Source organism: Bos indicus, chromosome X (assembly GCF_029378745.1).
Source record: "Bos indicus isolate NIAB-ARS_2022 breed Sahiwal x Tharparkar chromosome X, NIAB-ARS_B.indTharparkar_mat_pri_1.0, whole genome shotgun sequence".
Lineage (NCBI taxonomy): Eukaryota > Metazoa > Chordata > Mammalia > Artiodactyla > Bovidae > Bos > Bos indicus.
This window is the reverse complement of record NC_091789.1, coordinates 122,371,134-122,384,091: the sequence shown is the minus strand read 5'-3', so window position 1 is coordinate 122,384,091 and position 12,958 is coordinate 122,371,134. Positions and strand designations below refer to the sequence as shown.

Genomic DNA, 12,958 nt, shown 5'->3' with positions numbered 1-12,958 from the left:
ACCTCTTATGGTAGAACTGGTGAAAATCACTGCAAATAGACAAGTTTAAAAGGAACCATTTGTGGAAGCATCATCACTTCACTGCCAAAGAAACCACCACTCATAGCAGCATGTTGATGTTTGTTTTCCCATAAAACATTACTTCTGACAAATATTCTGGTATAGAAATAGCTGTCACTAATAGCTTCTTCTCATTATACCCCAGAGTCTTTAAATCAAAGGAATGGTGTGGCCCACCAGTCCAATATTTACAATGAGTTTTTCTATTTTAGGGAACACTTAGAGAAAAGATTAGATTAAACAGACAACAATGTGCAACAAGAGAATCTCCATGCAGAGCAAGGTCTTAACATTTAGCTCTCTTCTTTTTTTACACCTGCTCTTTTACTATCATCAGGATTTAATGAACATGTTTTTCTTTGAAAAGAAAAACAATCAAATGTTCTAAATGTAATTCTTCTAGGTCTCAGTTTAGCCTCTTTTCAATAAGAAACCTGCAAGACAATATAAAGAGGGAAAAATATGTGCTTAGTTGATGGTTATATACTCTCAGTTACTGGATGGTAGATACATTGCATTTTTCTTAAATGTAAATTTCTCAAAGTAAATTGAAAATTTCTCTCTGTGATAGAATTATCTAAATAAAAAAATGCACTTGCAATGGTTGGGAAAGTTCTTGTAAAAAGGACTTCACATGGAAGTGAAGGAACTTCCCAAGTTCAGCTAGGAACAGCTGAGACAAAATCAACCCCTAGGTCTATTTTTCATGTATAAGATGTATGTTCTGGTGTGAGTGTGGCTGCACTCACTGCATTTCTCAGAAATCACTTACAGAAAATACACTTAGCAAGACTGGGGAATGCATGCTGAAGGGCAAAAGCTACTTTCCTTTATAAAACCGAATGCAGACTATGAGAGACCCAGGCGGTAGCAGGATTCTTCTCCATGCCCTCTCCCAGGTCCTGCTGCTTGTTGGATTCAGTTAGCTCGCATAAACCAGGCAGTTGAGGCTCCATGGAGAATCACTGGAGCAAGACTTATTCCTAGGAGGCAACCAGATTTTATGGCAAGTGATAAGAGTAGCAGGGAAAACCAGCTAAACTAGAATGTCATCTGTTCTGTCCCCACCTACAGGAACCCCTTGCAATTAGCTAGCCAGGAAGACCATACTTAGAAGAGAAAAAATAATAATAAAGTAATATAAAATGAGACAACACAAGAAAAAACAAGAATAATTTTTCAAATTTAATTTTTAATTTTTGTAGTTATCAAATAGAGCACACTTACTAGAGCACGCACACAGCATGAATGTGCTGCTAAATAGTTTATCATCAAACATCCATGTAACCACCAGCCAGTCTGAGAAATGGAATATTGCTTGGACCCTAGAAGTCACCCTCATTTTTCCTATGACTTTCTTTCCCCCCAAAATAACCATTACCCTGACTCCTATGATAACTATTCTTTGTATTTCATTATAGCTTTTCAGCTTATTCATGAATCCTTAAAGTTATATTTAAGTGGAATTATCAGCATAGATTGTTTCATGCTCTGCATTCTGTCTGTGAGAGTCATCCATGTTGCGGCGTATAGCTGTGGTTTATTTATTTTCAAGGAGTTGAATTGCCAGCTCATAGGGAAGGCCAGGCTGTTTCCCACAGTGCTTGTGGTCTATCTGTCCCCAGCAGTATATGAGAATTCCAGCTTCTGCACATCCTCATCTTCTCTGAGTGTTTTCCATCTTTTTCACTTTACCTATTCTAATGGGTGACTAGTGATATCATATTGTGTCCACTGATTAATGAGGCTTAAATTCTCTTATATGTTTATAAAAGGCATGACATAATAGCCATTATGTAATTCTGTTTTGTGAAGTACCCATTCAATTATCTTACTCATTTTTCTATTGGGTTGTCTCTCTTTTTCTTAGGGCTTTATAGTAGCTTTTAAAACATATTCAAGATAAGAGGTTTTCTAAGTTATAAGTATTGGAACTATTTTTTACCACTATTTTGATGGCCTTTTTACACTCTTTTTTTAAAGAAATATTTAGTGAATTTCCTCAAATGAAGAAAACTTAAATGATACAGAACTGAAAATATCAGAAATCTATGTACAATAAAAAGTGAATATAAATTAGTCAGTTCCATAGACATTTCCAGCTAAGCATTCATACAAATACAGATTCACCTTTTTCTTACCTATGGGAATAGCATACATACATACATGACGTGATTCTGGGGGGAAAAAAAAATCAGAGATACTGAAAATATTCTCAAGTTTTAAGAATGGTGTGGAATAAGTTTTAACAGCAACATTCTACATGAATGGAAACCTCTGATTTAATTCCATGATTTTATCATGCCAGAATCATGCTTGCTTTTACTTTTCTTAAACACATATTGGTATCATACACATTGGCTTATTAATAATTAAGGCATTTTGCATACAGAGTATCTCAGTGTCAACAAAAATTTTTTAGTACTGATTATTTGCTATAATGGTTTAAACTTTCAAAGTCTTTTCAACATAAAACAGTAGCTGCACACATTTAAGTGTTTTCTTATAAAACACAATCTTTAAAAAAAAGTAATATCATGTATGAAATGAGTCGCCAGTCCAGGTTCGATGCACGATACTGGATGCTTGGGGCTGGTGCACTGGGACGACCCAGAGGGAGGGTATGGGGAGGGAGGAGGGAGGATGGTTCAGGATGGGGAACACAGGTATACCTGTGGCAGATTCATTTCAATATTTGGCAAAACTAATACAATATTGTAAAGTTTAAAAACAAAATAAAATTTAAAAAAAAAAAGTAATGATGATTGGTCTTTGTGATTCCTAGTAATAAGTCCTGTCTTATTTTTCACATAGTATAAATTATATTCTTATGCAGGATTGCATTAAGACCCAGTACTTCTTAAACAATGTTGCTACATAACCATATAAATCCCAAACGCAGCAAAGGTGAACAATCTTGTAGTGCACTTTCACCTCCTTGAAGCTGAAGCTGCTCCTTTTGGATCTTTTTCCACTTCAATGTGAAGTAGCTTGGTAGCATTTCATTAGTGGTTTCATTATGTGGTTTTTTAAAGGAAAAAAATGGTTTTGATTTCTTCCATAGTTCTCAGATGGGATATTTTTGGGGAAATCATATAGTCCAGGGATGTTTTGAATAGCCAAATGTATAGATGAAGTCTTTCAGTGCAACTCTAATAATTAAGCATCTACATCCTTGGCTATATTACCAGTATATCCTGGAACCAAAGTAAGATGGTTTTCCTGTTCCCACAACCCACTTAATTGCTGTTTTAAAATCTGAATATTTCCATCATTCACAATTTCTGTTTTGGATGATAGTTCTGACCACCACCTTTTTATGACTGCTTGAAGCCCGTTTAAACCAAATTGTTATATATTCTTCAAATCTGCTTTTAAGTAGTGACTTTACTAAAGGCAACACATCTACACAGCAGCCAAGTAAGATGTACTGTTTTTCTTCCTGTAAACTCTTGGTGAGCACGGGAAGGCAATCCACCACAACTCCAAGGTCCTCTATCCTTATCAAATACGCTACAAGTTCACTGGTACTTCTCTTTCTCCAGAAAGTTAAAGCTACATTCAATCTCAAATTCCTGCTGAATAAAACTTGTGCCATTGTTTCATGGTCCTGAGAAACATCAGAAAAAAAGCCACTATATTTTGATGATGAGCTTTCTGTCTGTGAAGAACCAGAATCACTGGAGTTAATCAAGTATGTTCGACATCATGCCATAGTTTTTCAAGGAGGTGGCCTGCACAAGCCAGTTCATTTTCTTTATTTGCCATGACACAGCCCCCACTTTTAGGGGGCTGCTTTTTTCTGTAACAAGGATTTTGAATAGGATGATGAACTTTCTTTCTTCTATAAACCTTACATTGTTTATCTGGGTTTTTCACAGCTTGTCCAACTGTTCTAGTTATGTAAGCAGCCAACTATTTTGGAGATTTCTTAACCTCCTTCATGTTCTTATTAGTGAAATTAGAGGTCCTTTTTCTAGGAAGATCAGTGGAATGATCCTCAGTATTATTACAAAAGTTGCATTTTTTAACATTGTGGGTTTCAGATGCCATCAGTTCAGTCACTCAGTCATGTCCGACTCTTTGCGACCCCATGGACTGCAGCACGCCAGGCCTCCCTGTCCATCACCAACTCCTGGAGTTCACCCAAACCCATGTCCATTGAGTCAGTGATGCCATCCAACCATCTCATCCTCTGTCGTCCCGTTCCCCTCCTGTCCTCAATCTTTCCCAGCATCAGGGTCTTTTCAAATGAGTCAGCTCTTCACATCAGGTGGCCAAAGTATTGGAGTTTCAGCTTCAACATCAGTCCTACCAATGAACAACCATTTAAGAGATAAAGAAACTTAAATCTATTATCAAAGGCAGTTCAGAATCTGAAGAAAATGTGTTATCTTAACAGAAAAGTTAAATTCAAATTTTTACACCAGCTTACTTTAAGGTAAACTTAATTAACTTTATTTTAAACTTAGTCCTAACCGTATACAAAACTCTCCTCATGTTTCACTTTTCACAAACTTTATCACTTTCTGTACCCATTACTGTGTTCCACCATCCTAAAAAGCCACGTGTAAGTCAAGCTTACTTCCTTTTCCTTTCACAAAATGCAATTCCATTCCTCATACCTTCTTTACTGAAAACACACTTCCTACTTCCCTTAAGCAACCAAGAACTGACTTATATTAGCATTTTATAGATTGGTGAGCATAAATACCAGTGATAATTTCTAAAACCTTTGCTTTCTTAGAGAGAACATTTTAGGATGGCACCAAACATCATTCATTTTTAATCCCAAATCTCTTTAGTTTCTCTGTAAGAGAAAATTAGTGTTCAGTAGTAAGTGTTTCAAAATCTTATTTTATTTGGAAATGACCTAGACTTCCAACACTTAGTTTAGCACAACCCTTAGAAATTCAAGTTACCCCAATCAGGAGTGACTATTTTAGACAGACATTCCTAAAGCATAATTATTCTTAACAGAGTTTATCTAAAAGCTCACATCTCATTTACATTTTTTAGATGTTTCTTCACTCAAAGTAATTTCCTTGCTGACAAACTTGTAACAGATATAATAATATTTAACTTCTATTAAACCTAGGTACAATGAAAATATTCTGCTTAATGTTAATTACTCTTAGACATGTCTACATTAGTTAGATCAATAAACAAACATTAATTATCACATATTTAATACTGAGTATTTTCCACTTCACATGAACCTAAAATTCATTTAGGTTAATTTCTCCTGTATTTAGAATTATTTGATTTGTAAGTGCTTACTTTTTTATAAGGCCAATTAGATTACAGCTCATTTACAAACAGATATCAGCAATATTATCCAAAAAACAAAGACACACACTGTTCAGTTCAGTTCAGTCGCTGAGTCTTGTCGGACTCTTTGCGACCCCATGAATCGCAGCATGCCAGGCCTCCCTTGTCCATCACCAACTCCCGGAGTTCACTCAGACTCACATCCATCGATTCAGTGATACCATCCAGCCATCTCATCCTCTGCTATCCCCTTCTCCTCCTGCCCCCAATCCCTCCCAGCATCAGAGTCTTTTCCAATGAGTCAACTCTTCGCATGAGGTGGCCAAAGTACTGGAGTTTCAGCTTTAGCATCATTCCTTCCAAAGAAATCCCAGGGCTGATCTCCTTCAGAATGGACTGGTTATCGGATCTCCTTGGAGTCCAAGGGGCTCTCAAGAGTCTTCTCCAACACCACAGTTCAAAAGCATCAATTCTTTGGCGCTCAGCTTTCTTCACAGTCCAACTCTCACATCCATACCTGACCACTGGAAAAACCATAGCCTTGACTAGACAGACCTTTGTTGGCAAAGTAATGTCTCTGCTTTTGAATATGCTGTCTAGGTTGGTCATAACTTTTCTTCCAAGGAGTAAGCGCCTTTTAATTTGATGGCTGCAATCACCATCTGCAGTGATTTTGGAACCCAGAAAAATAAAGTCTGACACTGTTTCCACTGTTTCCCCATCTATTTCCCATGAAGTGATGGGACCAGATGCCATGATCTTAGTTTTCTGAATGTTGAGTTTTAAGCCAACTTTTTCACTCTCCTCATTTACCTTCATCAAGAGGCTTTTTAGTTCCTCTTCACTTTCTGCCATAAGGGTGGTGTCATCTGCATATCTGAGGTTATTGATATTTCTACCAGTAATCTTGATTCCAGCCTGTGTTTCTTCCAGCCCAGCATTTCTCATGATGTACTCTGCATATAAGTTAAATAAACAGGGTGACAATATACAGCCTTGACGTACTCCTTTTCCTATTTGGAACCAATCTGTTGTTCCATGTCCAGTTCTAACTGTTGCTTCCTGACCTGCATACAAATTTCTCAAGAGGCAGATCAGGTGGTCTGGTATTCCCATCTCTTTCAGAATTTTCTACAGTTGATTGTGATCCACACAGTCAAAGGCTTTGGCATAGTCAATAAAGCAGAAATAGATGTTTTTCTGGAACTCTCTTGCTTTTTCCATGATCCAGCGGATGTTGGCAATTTGATCTCTGGTTCCTCTGCCTTTTCTAAAACCAGCTTGAACATCTGGAAGTTCACGGTTCACATATTGCTGAAGCCTGGCTTGGAGGATTTTGAGCATTACTTTACTAGTGTGTGAGATGAGTGCAATTGTGCAGTAGTTTGAGCATTCTTTGGCATTGCCTTTCTTTGGGATTGGAATGAAAACTGACCTTTTCCAGTCTTGTGGCCACTGCTGAGTTTTCCAAATTTGCTGGCATATTGAGTACAGCACTTTCACAGCATCATCTTTCAGGATTTGAAATAGCTCAACTGGAATTCCATCACCTCCACTAGCTTTGTTCGTAGTGATGCTTTCTAAGGCCCACTTGACTTCACATTCCAGGATGTCTGGCTCTAGGTGAGTGATCACACCATCATGGTTGTCCGGGTCATGAAGATCTTTTTTGTACAGTTCTTCTGTGTATTCTTGCCACCTCTTCTTAATATCTTCTGCTTCTGTTAGGTCCATACCATTTCTGTCCTTTATCGAGCCCATCTTTGCATGAAATGTTCCCTTGGTATCTCTAATTTTCTTGAAGATATCTCTAGTCTTTCCCATTCTGTTGTTTTCCTCTATTTCTTTGCATTGGTCACTAGGAAGGCTTTCTTATCTCTTCTTGCCATTCTTTGGAACTCTGCATTCAGACACACACTAATAAAAAGGACATCTTTTTTGTGTGTTAGTTCTAAAAGGTCTTGTACGTCTTCATAGAAGCATTCAACTTCAGCTTCTTCAGCGTTACTGGTTGGGGCATAGACTTGGATTATTGTGATATTGAATGGTTTGCCTTGGAAACAAACAGAGATCATTCTGTCGTTTTTGACAGAGTAACAGGCAAATTTGGCCTTGGAATACGGAACGAAGCAGGGTAAAGACTAATAGAGTTTTGCCAAGAAAATGCACTAGTCATAGCAAAGACCCTCTTCCAACAACACAAGAGAAGACTCTACACATGGACATCACCAGATGGTCAACACCGAAATCAGAGACATACACATATCCAAATAGACACAAGAGATCCTATAGCTTTGTTTTCCAAACTTAGTTATGAATCAGATATCACAATGCAAAACACACTAATTGTAAAAAATGGTTGGAATAAGATTTTAAAAGGCTTTATTCCCCCTTTTTTTCCTTTTGGTTTCAGGAATTAGAGATAGTTTAGATAAGTGATCCAGAGAGCTCTGGTCTAAAGGTATAGAAGGAGTTATTTCCTCAGGGCAAAAATTTTTATAGAGATAATTTTTTTCTTCTTCAAGCTTTCTCTGGAGTCTAAAGAATATTGTGACCACATTGTTAAAAATTGTATTTTTCTGTGATCATAGTTTTATAGGCAAAATTTAGATCAGATAGTGCTCAATTTGGCCCTGATATCAAGGGCGGATTGGTCCCAGCAAGGATTTTCCTTTGAGGAAGTGGGGGTCTTAGTTTGATCAGCCCCAGGCTGTTGATTACAGGAGGAAGTCCTGGACATAAGGGAACTTCAGTCCATTTTCCTATCCTATGTCAATGAAGATCTAATATTTTTAGGCCATTTTTCTTGTATGTGGGTCATGGATATAGATTGACCAGTCAAAAATATGTTTTTTTCCCCAAGGGGTTCCCAGGTAGAGTGTGGAACCTTAGAGTGAGCAATTCCCATATGAACTCAAGCAGTTTGTACTAGATATCTGTGCACTCAAACCAAACCAACAAACCAAACCAGAACTTCACCAGCCAGGAGTCACACTCCAAATGAAACAAAAGGCAAAGAGATGCCCAGAAATCAAAAGCCAGGTGGCAGGAGTGCCCCCAAAAAGATGGGAAAGTGACCCCCAGAAATCAAAAGCCAAATGGCATAAATACCAAACGTGACTCCCCAGTTCCACTAGACCTGTGACCTGGCAAAGTCAGTGCTAGCAGCCTTTTTAGTTTTGATATAGTTTCAAGAATTTCTTGTTGATTTTCTGCAAAGAAGTTACTCTACCATTTCCTCTTTTAGAAGCTTCTAGATACCAGTCACAGTAAACACGGCTGGCCTTTTCTAAATGTGTGTGCAAAAATATCAATTTTAGAATATCAAAAGAACCCCAATTTGGCCATTTTAGGTTGAGATCTCTTTTAATATAATTTCCCTAATTAACTAGGTACTTGCAAGTATGAGCTCCGTACGTATTGTACATGAATCTGGCTGGAGTGTTAGTCAGAGGCTGGCTTTCTGACACCCCTTTGTTTCTGTTTTTGAGAGATTCTGTTTCCCATTTTAAGCTGAATTTGTCAGGGAGAAAACTCACTAGTGAACTTGTGTAGTGGGCCCATGTGCTGCTTGTGAGCTTAACTCCTCCAGGAGTCACCCCAGAGTCGTTTCAGCTCATCTTATGTGTCTTGGATTCTGCCTCTGGCAATCTAAGACCACCATGGCTTCTCAGGTCGCTGAATGGCCAGTTCTTATGTGCGACCCCTAGACGGGCAAGTATTTTAATTAATGAGTGGGTTTCCTTATGCGACCATTGCGTGGTATGAGGACTAGGCCTCCACCACTCCCATAAATTTCTGTCACCTGAGAAAACCAAAACTGGCCAGGAGGAGTCTTGTCCCTTTTCTTTAGAGCAAAACTCTCATTTATTTTCCTCACTTTTACCCTGACAAATTCTATAATGGCAGTCAAATTGAGGAAAAGTGTCAGATCAGCCTCTTAACCACTCAGCCAAGACCATTCAGTCCCCTACAATGGAGCAACCTTGGCATCTTTCAGCCGAGCCCAGTTATTCCTCGATTTTTTTTTCCCCAATTGAGCCCCCCTACCCAGTGCCTTTCCACTAGGTGGGCAATTCTCCTGGCATCTTTCAGCCAGCCCCCCACCCAGTATCTTTTGCCTGGGTGGGAATTTCTTTGTATCTTTCAGCTGAGCCCTACTCAGTGTCTAGACCATGAGTGGGTATGTCCCAGATGTTTCACCCGGGCCCCACCCAGTATCTTTCCTACTGTGATGGGGCAGGTAACCTGCTCCACCACTAAATAAAACTCAGAATCTCAACCAATATGGGGCATTTGACAACCAGGAGAGACTTAACTAAATTCGTCTGCACTCCCCGAGGAGGCAGATGGGCACAAGGGGCTGCTGCTGGTACCAAAGCTCCAGTTCCTTGTGGAGTCCAGTTGAAGGAAGGAAGTCCACTCTGGGTCACTTCGTCAGTCACCATAATTGTTGACTAAAAAAGATGTACAATTTGAGAGTTGTGAGTTAAGTTTTACTTGGGGCAAAATGAGGACTGCAGCCCGGGAGGCAGCATCTCAGCTCTGAGAGACTGCTCCAAAGTGGCAATGGGGGAAAGCCAACATATAAGGTTTGGGTGAAGGGGGAGTTCAATACCATGAATCACTCATTTTACAAAAGGTTTCTGTTAGTCATGAGGATCTGATGTCACCATGAGGGGATTTAGTGCTTCCTAGATATGAGGAGATTGTGATTGAGATCTCAAGGATTGAGATAATAAAATCTGTTCCTAAAAACATCTAACTATCTAAAGACCTGTCCCACCACATTCCCTGGAGCACAGAGTGCCTCACTCCACCCTGAACTCCCTCAGGGGTTGTTGAAGTCACCAGCTATACCAGCATGGAGTTCAATCTCCCTAGAGGCAGATGGCAAATGCATTTGTTGTTCAGTCCTTGGCAATGCTCTTGCTAAGTGCCAATTTGTAGTTCACTTGTGTGACTCTTTGCAACCCCATCAACTGCAGCACACCAGGCTTCCCTGTCCTTCACTATCTCTCAGAGTTTGTTCAAACATGTACATTAAGTTGGTGATCCAACCATCTGGTCCTCTGTCTTCTTCTCCTGCTGCCCTCAATCTTTCCCAGCATCAGTTCAGTCACTCAGTCATGTCCAACTCTTTGTGACCCCATGGACTGCAGCACACTAGGCCTCCCTGTCCATCACCAACTCCTGGAGTTCACTCAAACTCATGTCCATTGAGTTGGTGATGCCATCCAACCATCTCATCCTCTGTCATCCCCTTCTCCTCCCACCTTCAATCTTTCTCAGCATCAGGGTCTTTTCAAATGAGTTAGTTCTTGATATCAGGTGGCCAAAGTATTGGAGTTTCTGCTTCAGCATCAGTCCTTCCAAAGAATATTCAGAACTAATTTCCTTTAGGATGAACTGGTTGGATCTCCTTGCGTCCAAGAGACTCTCAAGAGTCTTCTCCAATACCACAGTTCAAAAGCATCAATTCTTTGGCACTCAGTTCAGTTCAGTTCAGTCGCTCAGTCATGTCCGACTCTTTGTGATCCCATCAACAGCACGCCAGGCCTCCCTTTCCATCACCAACTCCCAGAGTTCACTCAAACTCACGTCCATCGAGTCAGTGATGCCATCCAGCCATCTCATCCTCTGTCGTCCCCTTCTGCTCCTGCCCCCAATCCCTCCCAGCATCAGAGTCTTTTCCAGTGAGTCAACTCTTCGCATGAGGTGGCCAAAGTACTGGAGTTTCAGCTTTAGCATCAGTCCTTCCAAAGAACACCCAGGACTGATCTCCTTTAGAATGGACTGGTTGGATCTCCTTGGAGTCCAAGGGACTCTCAAGAGTCTTCTCCAACACCACAGTTCAAAGGCATCAATTCTTCAGCACTCAGCTTTCTTTATAGTCCAACTCTAACATCCATACATGACCACTGGAAAAACCATAGCCTTGACTAGAGGGACCTTCGTTGGCAAAGTAATGTCTCTGCTCTTCAATATGCTATCTAGGTTAGTCATAACTTTTCTTCCAAGGAACAAGCATCTTTTAATTTCATGGCTGCAGTCACCATCTGCAGTGATTTTGGAGCCCCCCAAAATAAAGTCTGACATGGTTTCCACTGTTTCCCCATCTATTTCTCATGAAGTGATGGGACCAGATGCCATGATCTTCGTTTTCTGAATGTTGAGCTTTAAGCCAACTTTTTCACTCTTTTTCACATTCTTCAAGAGGCTCTTTAGTTCTTCTTTGCTTTCTGCCATAAATGTAATGTCATCTGCATATCTGAGGTTATTGATATTTCTCCCAGCAGTCTTGATTCCAGCTTGTGCTTCATCCAATCCAACATTTCTCATGATGTACTCTGCATGTGAGTTAAGTAAGCAGGATGACAATATAGAGCCTTGACATACTTCTTTCCTGATTTGGAACCAGTCTGTTGTTCCATATCCAGTTCTTACTTTTGCTTCTTGACCTGTATACAGATTTCTCAGGAGGCAGATCAGGTGGTCTGATATTCCCATCTCTTGAAGAATTTCCACAGTTCGTTGAGATCCACACAGTTAAAGTCTTTGGCATAGTCAATAAAGCAGGATTTTCTGGAACACTCTTGCTTTTTTGATGATCTAGTGGATGTTGGCAATTTGATCTCTGGCTCCTCTGCCTTTTCTAAATGCAACTTGAACATCTGAAAGTTCATAGTTCACGTACTGTTGAAGCCTGGCTTGAAGAATTTTGAGCATTACTTTGCTAGTGTGTGAGATGAGTGCAATTGTGCAGTAGTCTGAGCATTCTTTGGCTTTGCCTTTCTTTTGGATTGTAATGAAAACTGACCTTTTCCAGTGCTGTGGCCACTGCTGAGTTTTCCAAATTTGCTGGCATATTGACTGCAGCACCTTCACAGCATCATCTTTTAGGATTTGAAATAGCTCAACTGGAATTCCATCACCTCCACTAGCTTTGTTCATAGTGATACTTTCTAAGGCCCATCTGACTTCACATTCCAGGATGTCTGGCTCCCAGCATCAGGGTCTTTTCCAATAAGTCTTCTCTTTAGATCAGGTGGCCAAAGTATTGGAGCATCAGCATCATCATGGAAAGGCTACATGAAAACATATTTCTTTAGCCTCAGCATTCTAGCCATTTAGACACCAGACATGAAAATGAAGAAGCTTTATTAGACGTTCCAGCTGCAACAAAGGTGATGTGAAAAATAAGGAAGACAGCCAGCCAGCAGCCACAACCAAAACCTCAGACATAAGACCCTAACTGAGCCATCACAGGCCTCTCTAAGCATTCACACCACCCAACTAAGACCCTAGTCATTGTGGAATGAAAACTATCTATCCCTGGTGGTCCCTGCCTAGATTCCTGACCCATTAAATCTCAGGCATAATAAATGTTTTCTGATACCACTAAGTTTTGGGTGAATATTATGCAATGATAGATAACTGATACTGAGGTTTCCATGAGGGTTGATGTGGAGCCAGGCTCTGAAGGACTGGAAATCATGCAGAAGAGTGATTCCGGGAAAGGGAAACACATGAACTAAGCTGGTAAATGAAGAATAAACCTAAAGCCTTCAGATGCCCATGAGGTAATCATACCAGCAAAGTGGAAAGGTTATTTGGAGATAAATGT

General features: G+C 39.9%; 1 pseudogene; it reads right to left on the bottom strand.

Annotated features, from left to right (window-relative positions):
* Positions 1-1,232: 1,232 nt before the first annotated feature.
* On the bottom strand, positions 1,233-4,813 carry LOC139181726 (KATNB1-like protein 1 pseudogene; annotated as a pseudogene).
* Between the last annotated feature and the right edge of the window lie 8,145 nt (positions 4,814-12,958).